At 52.5% G+C, this 21,459-nt stretch overlaps 1 protein-coding gene across 6 annotated transcripts in view; it reads left to right on the top strand.

Annotated features, from left to right (window-relative positions):
• Positions 1-21,459, top strand: part of LOC118221598 (protein phosphatase 1 regulatory subunit 29-like) — a 129,693-nt gene that overhangs the window by 57,115 nt on the left and 51,119 nt on the right. For all 6 annotated transcript variants that reach the window (XM_035406816.1, XM_035406814.1, XM_035406812.1 and 3 more), the window contains exon 2: positions 8,584-8,934. The gene's annotated coding sequence lies outside the window, so the exon portion shown is untranslated. The remainder of the gene's footprint in view (positions 1-8,583; positions 8,935-21,459) is intronic.

Below are 21,459 nucleotides of genomic sequence, written 5' to 3' on the forward strand. Positions count from 1 at the left end.
TGTTTGTTTTTCTTTTCACAGCTGATGTAGGTTTGCTTCTGTGGGGGTTTTTACTGTGGCCCAGGCTATGCTATGTGAAGGGAATTGTGTTTTGCAAAATTAACCACAGAAATACATTTTGGTTTAATTTGAAACAGTAAGAGTGGGTTAGAGGTGCCAGTTTAGAACAGTCTCACGATTTTAAAATCTCTGGTGTTTCGATTCATTAAGAATTTGTGCAACCTCTTTAAGCGCAGACCCTTATCTGTATTCTTGTGGATTTCTTTCTGCAATAGTCTTAAATCAGAGGGTGCTTCTGCAGTTCCATAATTAATTCATGGATATCCATGGTAACTGCTCCGCTGACCCACGCATGCTGTGCTGTTGCTGTTACTCGTACCGAAGGAGGAGGAGAGATACTGTAGAAAGTCTGTGTGTCTGAGCTGGGGGTGTGTGTGGGGGGGGGGGGGCTGAAGCAAGCTGTTTGCTCTCTCACTATGTGCATTGGGCATGTACGGTCCGCACACACCTGAGCATACTGTTCAGCAGATTAACGCCAATGACACCTCTACCCTTTTCAGAAAAAGGGGGGGGGGCGGGATGTCTACTCAAGATGTATAAGCTACAGGACCAGTTATGGATTTAGGACATAGACCCATTCACAGCTCGGTGTTCCTGGCAAATTGCCTAAATGTACTCTGCTCTGCAAATCAGTGTGAAAGAGGTCTTCGTTTAAGGAGGTGGTGACTTCGTACGGACATTTTGTATAATGGTAGGGGAAGTGCAGTGGTTCATTGTGATAAAATTCAGTTTGACTAGGAATAGGAATTAGCCATCACATTCAGAAAATGAAATGGAATTTGTCTATAAGGAATGATGTATTACACTTCAGAAACAGAAACGTTAGTTTGGTTATAAGGACTTAACTGTCACATTCGGTGGCTGTCTGCATGCTGAGGGGGTGTCATTACCCAGGGAAGCATACTCTGTGTTCAGTTTGACACCCTCCACTTTGCACAATTGATTTACTCTACAGCTACAGTTTTTACTGGAACAAGTCAGGTGAAGGAGTTTACATGAAGATGCAAGGGAATGATATCAAACTGTGTGAGTGCATCACACAGTATACCTAACATCATGTATGTAGGTGTGCGTATGTGCATGCGTGCATGCATGTGTGTGTGTGTGTGTGCGTGTGTGTGTGTATGTGTGCGTGTGTGTGTATGTGCGTGCTTGTGCATGTATGTGTATGTGTGTCTGTGTGTACAGGTAACTGTTAAAGTAAAGGAAACAGTAACCATAGTATTCCTCTCTGTGGAGATGTTTTTGATCAAACTGCCAACTCACACCCACTTTCATATTTGTAATCAACTGACAAGTTGCTTGCCTGTTTTATCTTGCATCTTGAAACAATGCACGGACATTGCGGTCAAGGGGTATGTGCTTTCAACTGCAGTTGTCCCTAGCTCATGATATCTTTGCCTCAGAATTCCATGCCAAAATCACCATTGCCTCTGTTCCTTCTGGAAGTGTGTGTGTGTGTGTATGTGTGTGTTTGTATGTGTGTATAATATGATATGCATATATAGGTATGTAGTGAAACACACACACACTCACTCAGGGATATGTTAATTCAAATGTATTAACCGAATAGCATGGTGTAAGTATTCTCGCTCTCATAATAGCAACGGCCACATCGATGATTTAATCACGCATGGCTGCTATTAGATCAACTGTGCGCACTGTGATTTATTGAATTCTTTATTATTCTCCTTTATGTGGCTTGACATAATTATTCATGGCTGAAATGGAGAGAAAAAAAAAGGGAGAAGCGGTGCGGGAATGAATAGCCTGCCATAAAAAGACCGACCGAACGGGAGCAGTGCGCATCTGTGCGGCGCTTCCTTCCTTCCTTCCGGAACAATCCAAACAGTCCGCGCCCAGCGAGCCCTTGCGCGCAGAGCCATGCATCACACCGCGCCCACCGAGTCCTCTAATTCGCTCACGCAAAAAAAAAAAAAAAAAACGACAACCCGTATCGGGAAAATAAAGCGTGCGTGCGGCGCAAGCGGAGCTCCGCCGGCAGACAAATAGGTATTGAGCCGGCGCGAGCGGCCCGCGGGTAAGTAAATCCTTGGGAGTGCGCCATTACTGACAGTGACTGAAAAGGCCGAAGATCAATAGATATTCGAACGCGGGCCGTTTATTTCCGTCGGTTTAATTGCGCGACCGCGGCGCGGCACGGCGCGGCGCGAGGGTTCCCACGCAACCCCCCCCCCCCCCCGCCGGCGGAGTGATACGTCACCTAAAAAGGCAGCGCCTGGCACCCGCTCAGTCATCGTTATGGATGGCGAGGCTGTCGCTGCGTTCGTCCGTTCTAATCTCCTCGGAAGCATTTCCGTCGCGGCGTCGGCTCGCGCTTCCCCCGGCCTGCCCACGGTCCGCGCCATCAGTGAGCGAATGAACGAATGCGCTCTGAGAATCAATTTCCTGTGTTCCGCTAATGCGCTCCCCGCGTGCGTCGGTAACGGGGACTCCTTTTAGGGTTGCGCCGGTGATCCCGCTTCCCAGCCGACGCGCTGCTGTCAACCTGCGTCCATCTCGCCGCGACGCAGGCGCAGTGCGGGCGCAGTGCGGGGGTTGCGAAGGCGTTGTCGGGAGAACGTTGGGAGAATGTAACTGAGATATGCACGGCTGATGTTCACGCTAAACATCATCGAAAACGTAATCGTGTTTTTTATTTATTTAGAATATGTCTCTGCTTCCCCGTCTTGTGTGGGGATAGATGCGTGTGTGAATGTACGTCTTTTAATAGGTGTTTCATTTTTTTTCACGCTAACTCTTTGACACAGGCTGTGTATTTGAGAAAACGATTATGTACGTGTTTGCAGATGCCCAGAGGGACAGCGATCATGGTTATGCTCATTATAGCACAGTTTGCATATAGACGCACACATACACACATACACACACACACAAGCATACACGCACACACACACACACTCACACAAACAGAGGCAGGCTGGTTTAATGAGGGCCTTGCTTTGCTCTGTGGAGGCAGATTGCAGTCACACATTTCCCAGGGTGCATCTGAGCAGAAGGAGTACAGATCTAGGGAGGAGGCCAGCTGCCCCAGCATGGGCCTGTTTAGAGTCTCACTGACACACACACACACACTCACACACACACACACTCGCAGTCACACTCACACACACACACGCACACACTCGCACTTACACACACACACACACACACACACACTCACACTTACACACACTTGCACTCTTACACGCACACACACACACACACACACACACTTGCACTCACACACACACACGCACGCACACGCACACACACACACTCGCACTTACACACACTCACACACACACTCGCACTCACTCACACATACACTCACACACACACTCGCACTCACTCACACACACACTCACACACACACTCACTCACACACACACTCACACACACACTCGCACTCACTCACACTCACACACACACTCACACACACACTCGCACTCACTCACACACACACACTCACACACACCTTCTCTGAGTAAATAAGGCTGCCACGCAGCGGGGAGACGGAATGTCTTACAGACGTGTGTTTTACAGCCTTTCCCTCGTACCCCCGGGCCCGAGGGCAGAATCCAGCGCAGGGGGGCACCTGTCAGGGGTGCGGGGGCTGAAGCGGGCCGGGCTCTGCGCCACGCTTTGATCTGCTCCCGCCCTCATCAGCGGCTCCCGTCACGTCCCGCTCCCCACGGCTCGGCGGAGCGGGAGCGGTGCGGACCCCTCAGGCTCCCGGTGTCTCTCCACGGGCCCGTGCGCACAGCCTCGCTTCCTCATTGGCTAACTCAGAGCCCGGAGTGACTCACGCTGCCCCCCCCCCCCCCGCCCCCCCAAACCCCCCCCCCGCCTGCGCGTACGCCCGGGCGGCTCCGCTGCCTCTCCGCGGCAGCCGTTCCGGCTAAGAGCCTCGTTTAAGAGAGGAGCGCAGGCGCCCTGTCTGGGATTCACACCTCCTGGAAGCGAACGGAATTAGCATGCGAAAAAACGCTAAACAGACGACGATAAGAAAAGGAAAAAAAGAAAAACACAGCGTGAGAACATTATCTTTTTCTGGCGCGGCACTCTGGGGGAGGGGCCGGCGGGACCGGAGAGGGACCCGCGGGGCGGCCCACGCCGAGGGTTCTGCAGGCCCGCTCGATCCCCAATCGATGAAATAGATTTTCAGAAGTGCGGTGTCAGGCCCGGTTGTGGAATCATAATGTGATGGCTTGGACCTGCGGCCACCTGGGGGAACGGGTGGCTGCGAATAGGAAGCAGGCGAGAGGCACGCCTCTCCTCTGATTGGCTGAAGCTGTCCTGCGTGCAGCCCTGTGTGGGGCGTTTTGGCCTCACATGCAGGATGTGGGTGGCACAGCAGCAACTCAAGAGATACAGCTGGGAAAATTATAGAGGGGATAAAAAATTTGTCACAAATATTTGAAACAGCCATTGAATAGCTCTGAAACAAAAGAAGGAAAAACTGACCCAGCACTGTAAAAAACGTCCTGGACTCTTACAAACCTGGGAAATAGTGAAGGCACGGAACTAAAGAGCTGAACCGGCATAAAACGGCATAAAACATTTAACATGGATATGCAGCCTGCTACGTATTGTTACCCTTGTTTGTACAGCTTACCAGTATTCTCCTGTAAGATTTAAATTTTGTTTTTTACGGTGTCGGTTAGATGCCTGTGTGCCTCATACTGGGGGCGCCGGGGTTCTGAAGCTTCTCGCTCGCCCGAAATCGAGCCTGTGAACAGAACAAAGACGGCCCGGCGCGTCTGTAGACGGGAGCGGGTTTCGTTTCGGCACTCTGATCACGGAGGCCGTCGCTCACCCGTGACCCGCGTTAGTTACGCCCCCTCCCCGGCTCCCCGGATCTCGCCGAAATAAATAAGCGCTACCGTCTCAGGTGTGGGAGAGAGCGAGATAATGCGCCCTTCCCCGGCAGGCCCTCTTTCCATGAGCTCCGCATTAGGGTTGCCTGTGACACGTCTCTTTTCTTAATGGGGCCAAAACCCACATATAAAACAGCATCTGATATTCCCCGCACTGCTGGAATATATTTAGGATTTGAATTTAAAATGTTTTTTTTTTTAATGCTATGCGCATTCATATGTATTTAATTGTTGGGTGTTGCATTTGCTGCATCGGTAAAGACTACTGTAAACCTTCTCCTCTGGTAATTCCAAATCTCTTGGGCCCCAATAGGATTAGGAGATTACCTCCCCCCCCCCACAGTGTGTTTGGTGTGTTCCCTGCGAGCGGTGCTGTGCATCCGTAATAGTCACTCAGGCTTTGCACCTCAGATGCAGTTAGAGGGCTCCGAGCTCCTGCTCGGGAGAATGCGATGCGTCTCGCCTCTCAGGGGACCCGTGAGCTTTTCATGTCCGCCATGCCTGCGATCCGTGCTGCTCTCTGCACGCGTGCAGCCAGCGACAGACCGGGGCCAGGAGGCCTGGTCTCGAAAAGGCCCATTTCCCGCGAAGGTGACGAGGTCTGGAACGGCTTCGCACGGGACTAAAAAGTGAAAATTTGTGTCCTCATTTATTTTTCAATCTGGTGTTGTGTAGGCGATGAGTATCTCGTGCGAACCTGCGAGATCTCTCTGGCTCAGACGGGCCCGTTCCCCGGCTTGTGCGATAAACTGGGGCTTGTGATCGTCCTGCTCGTAGATCCAGATCAGAAATGGATCCAATAGGAAAATTCAGCACACACCCCCAACCCCGCCCCCCGCCCCCCGCCCCCTCCTCCCCCGCATTTCCCTGTGTTTGCATCACCCATCTCCCGCAATGCTCCTCTGCCCCCGCTATTGTTTCCCTCGCGTCTTGGCGACCCTCCGTCGATGTCCTGTCACTCGTGTCCCAGATAACAAGATCTATTCCCACTCCCAGTGTGCCACCGTGCAGAATAACTCCCGTATCAAAGAGATGTAGAAAAGCACAGAGACGACTGAGCGAAAACTAGAGAGGAGACAGCAAACCGTGATAAATTTATCACAGAGCTTACTTTAATAAGCATCCAAACTTGGCATCAGACAAGCACAGCGGTGCTAGGAGCCACGCTCTTTGTCCAACAGCTCGATGAAGTCTTTGGGCAGAATGCATTATGTCTGGCAGCGCCTTCGCTTTTTTTGTTTTATTCTGATCATATTTTAAGTAGTAGCTGTTTTGGCGTCCGGATGCTTTGTTGATGGGTGTGCTTCGGGCATCCGCTCTGCACAGCTTCTGCGTCATTAGTGGTCCAGTCGAGTGTGAGAATAATAATCGACTGTTGACTCCGCCCATCCTGGTTGAGGCCACGCCTCCGATTTGATAAGTTTTCAGCTCAGCAGCGGTGAAGTGGAGGTTGCGATGTTTCGGTGCTTTAGAGCACAAACTTTATCTGTCAGCTCCCACTTTTGTAATTGGACATTTTAAGCCCCCCCCCCCCCCCCCCCCCCCCCGCACACATACACAATTTTCCTTCCAACGTTCCCCATGCCCACTCCCCCCCCCCCATTGTCTCTCTGTGCCCCCCACTTTGGGAACCTCTGACTTAGAAGAACCACGCATTAGAGCTTCAGACACAGCTGTGGCTGAGAGGGGACGTGCCTGGCCTGGGCGTGCCTGTGAGGCTCAGCTGGTGCGAGGTGGAGACCGGGCTCCAACATGGTGCTTGCCAGAGCCACATCCCCTCTCCCACTCAGCTGTCTTCTGCGTGTGAGGAGAAAGCAAGGGTGCGTTTCGCTTCTGAAAGAAAGAATAAATCAGAGAGAAAGAGAGAGAGAGAGAGAGAGAGAGAGAGAGAGAGAGTGAGAGACAGAGAGAGAGAGAGTTGGTTGCCAGGGGCAACAGTGTGATAGTGAGTGTAAGGTGCTGAATGTATGGTTCTGTGTCTTCCTTCAGCCCATCTCTGATTCTCTCTGTGTCGGAGCTCGCTCAGTCAGTCCCTGTTGCTTCCCCCCCCCCCCCCCCCCCGAGCGACCGTTCATTATCTTCCCGTCATCCCTTCTTCCCTTTCATTCCCTTCTCCTCTTTCGGTCTGCTCGCTGCCCAACTTTCTAATTTGACTTATTTATCATCTGCCCACCCTATTAGCCTTTCAGTCTCATTTCATCTCCCTCTCTGTTCTCTCTGTTCCTCTTTGTTCTCCGCCTTTCTCTGTTCTGCTTTGTTCCCCTCTGCGCTTCTTTGTGGCTTCTTCATCGCTTTGGCGATGCCTCCCCCTTGCTTTCAGCATCAGGCTGACTCCGTCGGTGCCGTTCCTGGCCCCCGGTCCCTTCCCCTCGCCCTCTTTACCTGCTCAAGTCCGGTCACGCCTCCCTGCCTGATTGATTGGTGCCACTGTGGATCGAAACATCATTTTCATCCCTCGCAGAAAGCCTTGACTTCCTCTCTGGCTTTGTTCCCCCACTATTTTTCTCTTTTCTATTCTGTAATCTGCCAGACAGCCAAGGCACATTTCCCCTGGCGCTCTCTGTCCTTCTCTTTGCCTCTTCTTCTTGCTGTCTCTCTCTCTCTCTCTCTCTCTCTGCACCTCCATCTCTTTCTGCTCCCTGATCGCTGTCCCTGTCACCTGTTAGTGTCACTCTCATATCTGGCTTCGTGAACTCTGGCCCCGCCTATTGTGCATTTTTCTGTTTCTACTGGATGCAATGATAGCTGTGCTGACCTATCAGGCTCAGTGCACGGCTATGGGCGGGGCTTGAGATGTGTGATGGATGAAGGCAGAGGGTTGTGCTGTCTCTCAGAGAAAAGCAAAAGGAGCAACCCCATTCCTGCCCCCCGCTCAGGATCGGGGGGGGGGGGGGGGGGGGGGGGGGGCAGGAAGCGGAGCATAACTGCGCTGTGCTTGTATTCGGCTGACGTTGTCTGTCACACGGGAGTGTTAACGAGCAGCTCGCACGCACATAAGGGTTTAGACGCTGCTAAGATCATGTTTGTGCTCACGGTTGACCGGTCTGTGACTCCTCCCACCTGCTCTGATGGCGTGAGCTTCTGGCACACTGTTAAAATTTAATTAGCGTTTTAAATGTACTTTCTACTGACATTTGAATGTTCAGTCATGTATGCACATATGATAATGCTCAGAGCCTGCTCGTGCCGTCGACATTATTTGTGCATTGCCCTGGGTATGCTAAATAGCAGCCATAATATAAATGTTAATGACCAAAATCTTTCTGCTATTGCAGATTTCCAGTAGGAGCATTATGTTATACATGCATACATGCATGGGTAATGCTTGTAAGGCTTTGGGCAAAAGAACAAAATTGTGGTCATTGCAGACTGAGAATAGAATGAGAATTAGATCAATTGATATTCAAACTAATGTCTGTTTTTGTCCTCCTCTTACCCCTCTGTCTCTCTCTCTCTCTCTCTCTCATACTTTGTCTCACTCTCATGCTCTCGCTCTCTCACTCTCTTTCTCTCTCTCACACTCTCTAACTTTCTGTTTCTCTCTCATGCTCTCTCTCTTTCTTTCTCTCTGTCTCTCACTCTCTTTCTGTGTGCCTCTCTCTCTCTCTCTCTCTCGCTCTCTCTCACGCTCTCCTTCCTGCAGCATCCCAGCTGAGTGTTGTGCAGCGGGCCTGATTGGAGTGGGTGTGGATACGCTCGCGCGCGTCGATGGGCGCCGCCGTCGCCACTTAAAGCCGAGACCACGCGGACCTCCCGGAGGGGGGGGGGGAGGAGTAAACAAACCGGAGGCAGGGGAGGCGAAGCTCCAGCGGAGTCCTCCTCAGGGGAGAGGAGGGGACCCAGGACCCGGGACCCAGGAGGAACGACCGTTACCCACGCGCAAAACCGTACTGGGAGTTCCTCAGCTCAGACTCCAGCCCAGCGGAGACCTGCCTCGCCTGGGGGGAAGTCAGCCTTTCAGAAGAACAGAGAGGCAGTGACCGGAGGAGAGCAGGTGAGAGAGAGAGAGAGAGAGAGAGAGAGGGGGAGGGGGAGAGAGAGGGGGGGAAGGAGAGAGACAGAGGGAGAGCGAGATCGAGAGAGGTGTGTGAGAGAGATGAGTGTGTGTGAGTGAGTGCGTGTTTGCCTTGTGTTTTGAAACTGGAATGACCTCATTGTGCTGCAGATCAAATAGCGTTGAAGGCATCTGTTCTGTAGTTTTTTCTCTGTAGTCCCTGAGCTCTCAATTAATAAATTAAACCACAGACTCATGTGAGAGGTATCATCCTGTCGTTTTCAGCAGGAAGTTTCAGCATCAAAAGGCACAGAGTTTTTTTTGTCGACTTCAGCAATGGGATAATGAGGGCTAAAGGGCATCCGATTTGAAATGTTTGCTCTTGGTGGAATCGTGTGCCCTTGTTCTCATCATGGGTAATGATTAATGAGGAGATACTGGAGCTGTGGAATGGTGTCTCAGAGTGAGGTGGAGTAGGATATGTTCAGATGGAGAACGGCACACACCCATTGCGCTGTGCAGTGATTCTGCTGTGGTGAATGATCTTCTGCCTAAAACCTGTGACCCTATCACTGCTGCCGCACTGGGGTTGGTGGGGTGGGGTGGGGGTGGTAGTAGTGGAGGGAGGCGGGGGGGGGGGGGGGGTTGGTGTAAGAGAGGGAGAAAAAAACTGCAGCATTTTACCAGGCACAAGGGCCCTGTTAATGAACACAGGAACAGGGGTTCAGTGGGAGAAACGGACCAATCAGCAGCCCTCTCTTCCGTGACATCCAATCAGCAGCCCTCTCTTCCGTGACATCCATACACTTCTGCAGGGCTTCGTCCAGAATGTATCTGGTATGTAGCTGTGAAATTGCAGCAGTGGCAAGGCGAGGTTGTGAAATATTTTCTGAGCGCCAGTGGAATGGGTCCTGGCATATTTCCACTCAATCCCTCATTTTATCTGTGAAATATGAAGGGCATTAAAAATGATTAAAATAATTTTATTTTCTGCCTCTGGGGTTTCCTGGCTGTCGCTGGAGAAGTTAAGTCAGATTGTAACATAAAGTCTGCTGAGTGAACTGGTTATGGTTTTGTGCTGCTCGAGGTAGGGAGAGAGAGAGGTGTGTGTGTGTGTGTCTGTGTGTGTCTGTCTGTGTGCGTGTGTGTGTGCGTGTGTGTGCATGTGTGAGTCTGTGTGTGTGCGTGTGTGAATGTGTGTGTGTGTGTGTGCGTGTGTGAATGTGTATGTGTGTGTGAGTGCGTGTGTGTGTATGCGTGTGTGTATGTGGATGTGTGTGTGCATGTGTGAATGTGTATGTGTGTGTGTGCATGCGCTTGTGTGTGTGTATGTGTGTGTGTGTGTGTGCATGCGCTTGTGTGTGTGTGTGTGTGTGCATGTGTGTGTGTGTGTGTGTATGCGTGTGTGTATGTGTGTGTGTGTGTGCGTGTGTGAATGTGTATGTGTGTGTGAGTGCGTGTGTGCGTGTGTGTGTGTGTGTGTATGTGTGTGTGTATGTGGGTGTGTGTGTGCATGTGTGAACGTGTGTGTGTGTGTGTGTGTATGTATGTGTGTGTGTGTGCGTGTGTAATGTGTATATGTGTGTGTGGGTTAGGGTTAGGGGCTCACGGCTATAGTGAGTCTCTGTTGGTGATAGTTCGCCGTTGGCCTTGGACTCATTTCACTGCTGCAGATTCATCTGCTTCCCCCAGACAGACTCAGTGAGTTAACAGTGTGCGGGGAGAGAGTGCAGCTTGCAGGCATCTCTTTACCGCTACCCTCTTCAGGTAGTCTGGGACGCGCCCTTTCAGCGCGGCCGCCGCGCAGGCCTGCCGCCGAGCAGGTTTAGCGCGTTCGCCGTTCGTTCAGAGCCGTCGATCCTGAGGGAGCGATTGCTGGACGGCGTGAGCAGCAACGGATGCAGAGAAAAGGCAGAGAGTGTCGGTCTGGGTCAGGGAGAGAGCAGGTGGAGATATGGTGGCGCTCTCTGTGTGCAGGCTTGTTAAACCGGGGTGGGGCTCGCGGGATCTTTGTTACTCTTGTTTTTTGTTCAATTCTTAAGCGCTGGGTCAGGCGTTTGTGCCGGTAGCCTGAATGTGCACAGTCCCCAGAAGGATTCAGTAAACAACCCTGAGTCCTTGACTAAGACATGAATTGAAGTGAAGCAGTAATGAATGCAAGAGCTGTTTTTTTAAATATACTTCCTTTCAGGCAATTTCCTTGCAGTCTAAAAAAAAGACCTAAAGGTGAAGTTTCTAGACTGAAAACGCCACGTGTCCGGGTCCCGCAGGCTCAGATTAACTGTATGTCAGGCCCCCGGCTCGCACTCCTCTCTGCTAACCCTAGGAGACTGCGTCCCCGCTTAGCAGAGCGTATGGCGAAGTATGTCAGGTGAAATGAACTTAATAGTTTGAGACATCGCCTTCGTCGCCGATCCCTGAACTCTGTCAGCGGTCCAAATTCCCCCCCCCACCCCCCCCACCCCACCCCCGCTAACTCGCACCCGTCAGCTCACCCACCTCCCCCCCCTGCTTCAGGGCCAAGATCTCCACCACGGATATCCGTGTCCTCTGAACCCATCCCAACCCACTCCGCTAGGGAGGTGTGGAACTCGCCACCAGTTCACCGCAAAAAAGTTTGTCTGAAGTGTTTTGGTCTTGTAGTTAAGTTTAGTCCTGAGATTTAAAATCTTTTTTTTCTCCCCTCTCAGGTTTAACATATTAGCTTTAAGCTTTTGTTTTAAGTTACGTTTTGCTTATCAAGTGAAATTGTCTTACCCCAGTGGCAAATAATTGAAATGAGTCAAGCTGCCTCACTTCATTGGCAATCTTTTTTGTTATTTAGCAAAAAAAAGTATTATAATAAATAAGATTTTAAGTCTAAATGTAAGACTGAAATACTCGGCTTATTTTTTTGGTTTGTGCAGTGTTCCAGCGTGCAGAGGTACTTCACTGGTACTCAGAGAGCGATCAGGCTTCTGTTTGCTCCTGACAGTGCACTTCTCCATGGCCCTCTGGGCCAATTTTCCCCCTCCTCTCCCGGCACTTGATTTCATTTAAAAGGAAGCGATTTTTTCTGGATTCATTTCAGAGCAGGCAGGCAGGCAGGCGGGCGGTCCACACGTGCGCGAGTCTGACGGGAGCCGGTGTCGCGGTGACGCCCCGCCCCGGTCATCGGCCCCGCCCCGTTGGCGGTGCGGCGGGGAGCGCTGATGACCTCGCGGCGCTGTTATTCTGCGTCAGGGTCCCAGGCAGTGCGGCCATTCCGTGGCGAGCCTTCGCCGGGGGCGGAGCGGAGCGGATCGTCCCCGAGGAGAGCTTTTCTCTTTTTCCCGCTGACGGCCTAATTGTCCGAGGTGCGCCGGATAGGCCCCCCGCCGCCCAAATCAGCCCCGGCGGCCCGGATCCACGGGCGCGAAACCGCCGGCCTGCTCAACACCAGCCCCCGCCCCCGCCCCCGCTGGAGCTGACGGAGCCTGCTGCCAGACACAGGAGTGTGGCGGAGGCATGAGGGAAATCCAGCCAATCGCAGCTTAGGAAACGCTGAACCCCCCTCATCTCCCTTGGCGGAGTTATTTCCTCACGGTTTTGGCAGGGAACCTCGCTGCTCTCGCGTCCCGCTCCTGTGACTGATGTGTGCACCCGCCCCCTCCTCCACGCTAATCTCATTAGCCTTTATTGAATTCTGCCGGATTCTGCCACTGCACCTCTACATATTTCATAGGGCCATTTGCATAGCGCTCCGTGGTTCTGCTCAGCCTGGGAGAAGTGGAGGCCGTTGCCCTCTGCGTGACTGCTGCAGTCTTCCCTTCTCGTCTGTCGGGCTTTCTGCTTTCTTCCTCCTGTTGGGGATTAACAGGGCGGAGTTCTCCACCCATGCACCCCCCTCCTCTCCCCGCTCCCCAATCTCTCCAGCCCCCGCACATTCAGTGTGGGGGTTCTTTGCTGTGCGTCTTTATCGGTGTTTGGAAGAGCGATTGCGGGTTTATCTGGTTTATACCGACTCGCCCCAGCGCGCTCCCTCTGTATAGCAAGTTGTGATTTTTTTGTTGCGACCAGTTTTGAGTTTCTGCGCCTCTCCCCCTTTCCATTACCCGAGCTTTCTCCCCAGGCTCCTTCCCTATCTGCCGTCTAGACGTCCGTCTGAGCGCGTCGCAAAGGTCTCCCCCTCCGCCTCCCCCTCCGCCTCCCCCCGCTGTCCCTCAATCCCCCCTCGCTTCCCCCCGCTGTCCCCCAATCCCCCCCCCCCCCCCCCCCCCCCCCCAGGCTCCCACAGCGTGGATGTTTAGAGTCTGTGCGCATGTGTCCCTCGCAGATCAGTCACAGGTCCCTGAGCCTCGTTCGTCCCTCGGGCCGCGTGCATTCCGTGCTCGTTTTCTCTCGCTTTCTCTTTCCCCCCTTCGCTTTTCGCTCGCTTCGCTTCACTTCTCTCCTTGATGGGCGGGGATGACGTCATCCCTACGCCGCCGGCCCCGCCTCAGGGAGGGGCCCTTCTGCCCGGCCGGGCGGAAACGACTGCGGCCCGTCTCCGGCTTCCGACCTCTCGGCTGTTCCCACGGAGACCGAGCGCGGGCAGCGGGGGGGATGGATGACGGGGGGACGGACTGTCTCCACTCAGGGTGTGACTCAGACCCCGGAGCTCTTCCTCACTCATCTTCCTGGTCTCTGGTGATCTGCACCTGTGTTCCCCCCCCCCCCCCCCCGCGGGAGGTCTGTGCGTCTGAGCCAGCGGCCGCCCTGCTGTGCAGTGTCCTCTGCCTGAGCTTGTCCACGGCTCCGCATGCTGTCCACATGATCTCCATCACCAGCACCAGCCCCCGCTCTCCATCACCAGCACCAGCACACGCTCTCCATCACCAGCACCAGCACCAGCACACGCTCTCCATCACCAGCACCAGCACCAGCACACGCTCTCCATCACCAGCACCAGCACACGCTCTCCATCACCAGCACCAGCACACGCTCTCCATCACCAGCACCAGCCCACGCTCTCCATCACCAGCACCACCACCAGCCCACGCTCTCCATCACCACCACCAGCACACGCTCTCCATCACCAGCACCAGCACACGCTCTCCATCACCAGCACCAGCACACGCTCTCCATCACCAGCACCAGCACACGCTCTCCATCACCACCACCAGCACACGCTCTCCAGCACCAGCGCCAGCACCAGCACACGCTCTCCATCACCAGCACCAGCACACGCTCTCCATCACCAGCACCAGCACACGCTGTCCATCACCAGCACCAGCCCACGCTCTCCATCACCAGCACCACCACCAGCCCACGCTCTCCATCACCAGCACCAGCACACGCTGTCCATCACCAGCACCAGCACACGCTCTCCATCACCAGCACCAGCACACGCTCTCCATCACCAGCACCAGCACACGCTCTCCGTCTCCAGCACCAGCCCACGCTCTCCATCTCCCTGTGTTTCAGCCCCCTGGGGCGTGGTCTTGCTCCCGGCTGTACCCTTCACACAGCGGTCTGAGCTCTTTAAAACACCCCCCTGAAAACACTCCCCAAACACGGCCGCATTGTGAAAGACGGAGAGACAGGGTGGCACTGACAGAGGTTCGGGAGAGCTGGGATTTTGCCTGCTTTTCCCACTAAAGCTGAACAAACAAAACAATGGGCAAGAAAAGATAGGAAAGGAAAAGTGTAGGAACAAAGCGTTTTATTCTGAAGAATAAAGTGGAAGATGTGAATGGTACGTGTATTAATCATCAATCCTGTGAAGGCCTTTCTGTTTTGATGAAATGAAAATGCTGTTCCCAGTGGAGTTTCTGTCTCTCCCTCGTAGCTGTGTTCGGTTGTCAAACCCATGATCGCTCATGGCATGAGATTCCCTTGCTGGGCTGTCCCTGTCAGTCCCAGCATGGACAACGCACTTGAGCTGTATACCGTGCATGTGCTCTCTGTCACCGGGTTTTTGGCCGGGGGGGGGGGGGCAGGACCGAGGGAGGACCGTTCCGATGTATCCGCCAACACACTTCCCTCGTTCATTTAGGGCAATGCTGCCCAAACCTGCTCCTGGAGATCTACCGTCCCATAGGTTTTCACTCCAACCCTAATTTGGCACACCAGATTCTGATAATGAGCAGCCCAATGAGATCTCTAGCTGTTGAATGAGGTGAGCTGTCTTAGGGCTGGAGTGAAAATCTATAGGGCGCTAGATCTCCAGGAACAGGGTTGGCCAGCCCCGGTTTTAGGGCATTGTAGCAAAAGCCTGACGGCGTGAGAAATCCCCGGTCAGATTATCACCTCGTCGAGGCTGCAGATGGGGCCTCGGGCGAAGGATGAGGCGAATGCCGCTGCATTCCGGCTGTGACAGAAGGAGCCGTCCAAAACACGCCCGACGCCAAGATTCGCCCGCGTGCCTTTCGTATGGTCTCCCGCTGCCTGGCTATGGGACCGGTGGCCTTTCGTATGGTCTCCCGCTGCCTGGCTATGGGACCGGCGGCCTTTCGTATAGTCTCCCGCTGCCTGGCTATGGGACCGGCGGCCTTTCGTATGGTCTCCCGCTGCCTGGCTATGGGACCGGCGGCCTTTCGTATGGTCTACCGCTGCCTGGCTACGGGACCGGCGGATTCTCCGGATAGCGTTGGCGCCAGCGAAACAGCTAAGACTACGTAGTCGAGGCCGTTTGCATTCCCCAAACGCGACCCCAACCTGTCCAGGCAGACAGCGTCAGGAACGTACGGCGTCTGGCGTGTAGCGGCGGGAATCGCGCTTCGCCGCGGCTTGTGGCGGGGACGTGCCGTGGAGGAGAGGGGCTCCAGCCGTCGGTCTCACGGGGGGACTGCGTTGGTTCCGGGTGTCAGTACTTCGCAGAGCTCTCCTTGGAATGTGGAAGAAACGAGGACGTTGTGTTGGCACCATGCCGCATTGGGACGTAGACATAGAGAGACGACAGAGGGAAAGCAAGGCAAAAGCATGCGAGGGGAAAACGGGGGGGGGGGGGGGGGTAAGGAAATGAGAAATCAGTTCAGGATAACGGGATGAAGACCGGAGAGGGGTGGAGAGCGAGAGATCGAAAAGAGAGGAATTGGGAAAGTCTGTGAAAGGGAACACGATGTGAGATAGCGCTGCATTTGGCCTGGGAGGTTAGATAGAGAGGGTGATACTGCTAATAAAGAGAGACTGAGGAAAGAGAGAGACAGGGAGAGGCAGAGAGAGTGACAGAGAGCAAGAGAGCGAGAGAAAGAGAGAGGGAGAGTGCGAGAGAAAAAGAGGCTCAGATCTCAAACAAACAGTGTACCCAGATAAATCTCATAAGTCCCCTGGCTGAGAAGCACAAATCTCTCCATCAGAAAAGCGTGAACCTGTCCAACGGGCGTCCCCATCGCCGCACGGAGCCGAGGCGGGGAGGTAATGGCGGGACACGGGTAATTTCGCTCGAGCGTCTTCGGGCTGGAGGGGCAGTCCTAAGACACGGAGGCGGTTGGCCGAGGGGGCGAAGGTCAGCCCCGTACTGGAGATTGAGTCCGATTCTCGGGGGGCGAGGAGGCGCCTGCCCGCTGGATGCCTGAGCCCTGGTGTTTACCAGCCGGCTGCTGTCGCGTAAGCCGCGGGCGGAGCCGCAGGGGGAGCTAAACGCACACAGAGCCACGCGCTGAGGCCGGGAGAGAGGGGAAATGAGCCCGGAATAAAAAAAGAGAAGATTAGAGAGTGTACAGAAAAAGGTGAGAGGAGGAAAGGGAGAGATCGCAGAGAGGTGAAAAGAAGAGAGACCACAGAACAAAAGGTAAAAAAAACCGAGGTAAATTAGACAGAGAAGGAGAGAGAGACAGGGAGAGGAAGAGCAGGCACAGGATAAAACGAAGAAAGAAATGGCGAGGTTCAGGATGTTATAAATATGACAAAAATCCAATTTATTATTTTGTAATATCATAAAGAATAAGATTTTTGTGTGTGTGTATGTGTGTGTATGTGTGTTTGTGTGTGTGTGTGTGTGTGTGTGTGTGTGTGTGTGTGTGTGTGTGCATGCTGTGTGGAGGGGGAAGCTTAAGTAATGCTTATAATCAGAAAATCAATGAAGAGCACAAACTGACATTTGTAGGGCACATTCAACACATTCACAACAGAGATCTGCCCAGACTGTTGAGCAGGGATCAGCCCACACTGTTGAGCAGGGATCAGCCCAGACTGTTCAGCAAGGATCAGCTGTTGAGCAGGGATCAGCCTGGAGTGGTGAGCAGGGATCAGCCCGGACTGTTGAGCAGGGATCAGTCTGGACTGTTGAGCAAGGATGAGCTGTTGAGCAGGGATCAGTCTGGAGTGGTGAACAGGGATCAGCCTGGACTGTTCAGCAGGGATCAGCCTGGAGTGGTGAACAGGGATCAGCCTGGACTATTGAGCAGGGATCAGCCTGGAATGATGAGCAGGGATCAGCCTGGAGGTGGTGAGGACCCAGTGCAGCTGTTCCGCTTGCTGTGGTCTGGCTCCTGAGAGCTGACCCACACCTGTCCTCCACATCGCTGTGGCCTCTTAATCCGCTGCAGGCATAACAAAAAGTGTTGGACCTACATGGGCTCAGACAAGTTATGTCTTGGTCGGTCGTGAGGTCTTGCTGGTTAAAGCAAAAGAAAGGATGCAGTTTCTTGGTAATAACCAATAGAAAAATGGTGATGGCAATTGGTGGATACTACTTCCCACAGGGAGCCAGGAGATATTGTTGTGTATCCACCAATCAGTGGTGTTGATGCTAATGAATTGCTCTTCGAAGAGATGATGATGATGATGATGATGATGATGATGATTGATGACATAGACGGTTGTGTACATATACGATACATGTGTTTGTATAACTCTGCTACTAGTGAATGACACACTTTGAAGACATTCACTTCTTTGATAAATTGTATCTTCTGCTGAGGTACAGTATAATCAAAAGGTTAACTAATCACAAATTTAACTATTCACAAGATGAACTACTCACACATGGTTTTTTCCTTCCATTGTCTGATCATTCGAATGTGAAAGGTCCCTCCAACTGAAGCTTGCTGTCTTAAGCTTTCTGGGAAATAGCACTTGCTTGCAAGTGGTTTTCACAGGAAGTACTTTGTGCAGGTGTGAGAGTGCATCATGTCAGGCTGATATTACTGTAGCTTGCGTTTTATGAAAGAACCACCCCTGTGATGTCTCTCAGCAGTAACAGTACATGGTGTTAAATGACGGTTGAATTACATTTACCACTGACCCCTGGTGCTGGAGTGGTCTGTTGGTTTCTGTTGTTATTCAGTGCTGAATTGATTAGTGAAAGCAATTTAATGCACAGTTTATTACAAGTGTATTACACGTTTATTACAATTGCTTCTGTACTTTTACCATTTTCTGCTAACATTGCTGCTAGTGGCCACTTCCTTCCTGCGGTGTCCGCTTCGCAGCTGGTGCTGCCGTGATTGGAGCTCATTGTGTCAGGGCCATCTCTGCTTTTTGTCCCCGCTTGTATAGTGCTGATTGGCCCCGTTCTTCCTGAGAGGTGCGAATTCCCCGCTCTCTGATAGGCCGGTAATGAGGGGGAGCACGACTCTCTCCGCGCGACCAGCTCGCAGCGCTGCCGGCGGCTGATGACAGCCGATCACTTCTCTCACCCTTTAAAAGTGACCCTTACTCCCTTCCTCGCTCGAGTAATGGGAATCTCAGTGGGGGAGGGGGGAGGGGCAGAGGGCTCTTTAGAGGCATGAGACAGATGGTTCAGATAGAGTAGATACAGACAGATAGAAAGAGAGACAGGAGGTGAGTTTATCAATAAAGCCATTGAGGACGTTTCGATCCTCTGTATTCAAAAAGTGACTCAGGTCCCAAAGGAGATAGATGGTAATAGAGAGAGAAGTAGAGAGAGAGACACAGAGACAGAGAAAGAGAGAAAAATATGGAAAGATAGAGAGATAGAGAGAAAGCGAGAGAGATGGAGAATGGGAGAGAGAGCTCACTATGTAATTACAGGCTTGCTCCAGGCTCTACTACTGCATGAGTTTGTTACACACAGAAACCTGTCATTGCGATTCTATTTCTTTCTCTCTCACTCCCACTCTCTCTCTCTATCTCTCGCTCTCTCTCTCGCTCTCTCTATCTCTCACTCGCTCTCTCTCTCTCTCTCTCTCTCTGACTCTCTCTCTATCTCTTGCTCTCTCACTCACTCTCTTCTTCTTTCACTTTCTGCCTCATCCAGTCACTGTGCCTTTTCCTCTTCAGCAGTTCTGTTGTTTTTATGTATGCCTGGTTTCCCCTTTGGGGATGACCGCAGGGGGGCGGAGTCAGGGAGAAAACCCACAGGACGCAGAGCCGAGCCTCCACTGAGCGCGCTCCAGCCACGCGGCCTCGGGATGAACGCAGCTCACGTCTCCGTGTGCCGGAGCGCGCCGTGCCGGTCAGGTGCCCCCCCCCCCCCCCCCACCCCCCACCGGGGTTCACGGGATGGGACCGGCAGTCAGAGGGAGCGTGGGATGCGATCATGTGATCTGCCGTGGGAACGGCTATTTACGGCGCCAGTTTGACTTTGCTAGAAAGCTCCGGAGAAAAAAGGATGAGAGGAGTGGGGTGGGGGGGGGGGGGGGGGGGGAAGAGGGTACGGGGGTCTGGCAGAGGCTGCTGGAGAACCTGCGACACAGACTCTTGACTGACAGAATCAGTCGGGATCAATGGGAGGAAATGCGACCTCATCAGTTGGGCCAAATTAAAAGAGCAGTAGTCAGGCAGAGACAGGCCTTGGGTTAAGGCCAGGTTGGCACAGGGTTGCCAGATGGCTGGTTTTGGGCTGCAATATCCGGTTTTAAAATTATGTGTGGTTTGTGGTCCCGACTGGAATGAATGATTTAAATTTGATTTCTAGTTTGAAATTAATTCCATCCTCTGTTTGCACTGTTGAACTTCTTCTTTTCCTCCTTCTCCTCCTTGCGCCCCTCCCCCCATCTTCGCAGTCAAACTGCAGGATGCTCTACGTCGCTACGTGTGAACGGTTTACGGTTTGGACAAGCTCTAAATCTGGCAACCCTAGGTTGGCACCACGTGTTTGTCTAAGGGCATGCAGGTGGGGCTGTACGTGTACACAGCCTCATCGATGCGAAACGTGTTCGTACCTCCGCCCCCCCCCCCCCACCCCCAGTAGTCAAACACAAGGCAGCGGATGCTGCATGTGCGAGTGGGAAAGCCGGCAAGTGTTGAGGGGCAGTGCTTTTCTGTTGATACACTTGTACTGCCGGCGGGGAAAAGGCTTTTGCCAAACCCGTGCCTATCTGAGCTCCATTCATGCGAGCGCACACGTGCGGAGGGGAGATACGGCGCAGTCGTGCTCCGCACCTGCTCTCTGCTTGATTACCCTGTAATCTCGCGCACATGCTGTACGAGGCACGCGCCACAGTACCTTTTCATCTGCTTCTGTCACAACCACCTGCCTCAACCCTCACCCCACCTCCCAGCACTTACACACACACACACACACACACACACACACTCACAAGTACACACACGCACACACACACACACACACAGACACACATATGTACACAAGTACGCACACACACACACACACAGACACACACACACTCACAAGTACACACACACACACACACACACACACAGACACAAATATGCACACAAGTACACACATACACAGACACATATACACATGTGTGCACACACATACACACATACACACACATACACATACACACGTGTGCACACACATACACACACACACACACGTGTGCACACACACATGCAGGCAAACACACCCTTTTCAGAATCTCTCCAGGTCTCTTCCCCTTTCTCTGCACAAATCCGTGATCTGTCTGTAATGAGGGGTTTTACTTCTTTTAAGAGGATTGGGGCATGAAGCCTGTGCGTTGCTAAGCTGTGCATGTCAGTCTTCCAGCACAAAGCAGTGCTCCCTTTCCTTAAGGAGGGGGCTTCTGGGGGGATAATGGGAAGGGGGGCAGAGGTGGGGATAATTGTTCCTGCTTGCTGCTAATTGGACACCACAAGCTCATTCATGGTGCTGTCACCTGGGACTTAACATGTTAAATGCCTCACCAGACCATGCCTGCAGGTAATCTGCGCCAGCAGAGGCCTCTGCATGGTTATCTTTCCCCCTCTCCAACTCGTGGTATTAATTGTCTGAAAATACTGTGTGGCGTTGTTTGATTGACAGAGAGTGCAAGAAGGAAAAACAGGGAAATTGTCTACTTAAATGAATAATTAATGAAAAAAAAGAGTTTTCAGATGAATGGAAACAACAGGTCCATGAATGGATGCTGCACCGTCATCTTTAGTCACTTAGGTTCTCCTCCTGCCATGCATACAAAACTTGCATTCTTATTTTTGTATAAGATGAGACCAGTCAAGTCTCACCAACAATAAAAAAAAACACAAAAAAACCTTTGTGCTCGGCTGCCTAAACAAGTATTTAATTCGATTTTCCACGTTGATTGGGGACTTTTGTGCTTTAGAATGCAACTTGAGATGTTAAATTCCTTGAAATGAATTGAAATTACTGCGGTAATGAAGTAGTTTGCCTGAACGATTTGACAGCCGTGT

This window comes from Anguilla anguilla, chromosome 2 (assembly GCF_013347855.1).
Source record: "Anguilla anguilla isolate fAngAng1 chromosome 2, fAngAng1.pri, whole genome shotgun sequence".
Taxonomy (NCBI): Eukaryota; Metazoa; Chordata; class Actinopteri; order Anguilliformes; family Anguillidae; genus Anguilla; species Anguilla anguilla.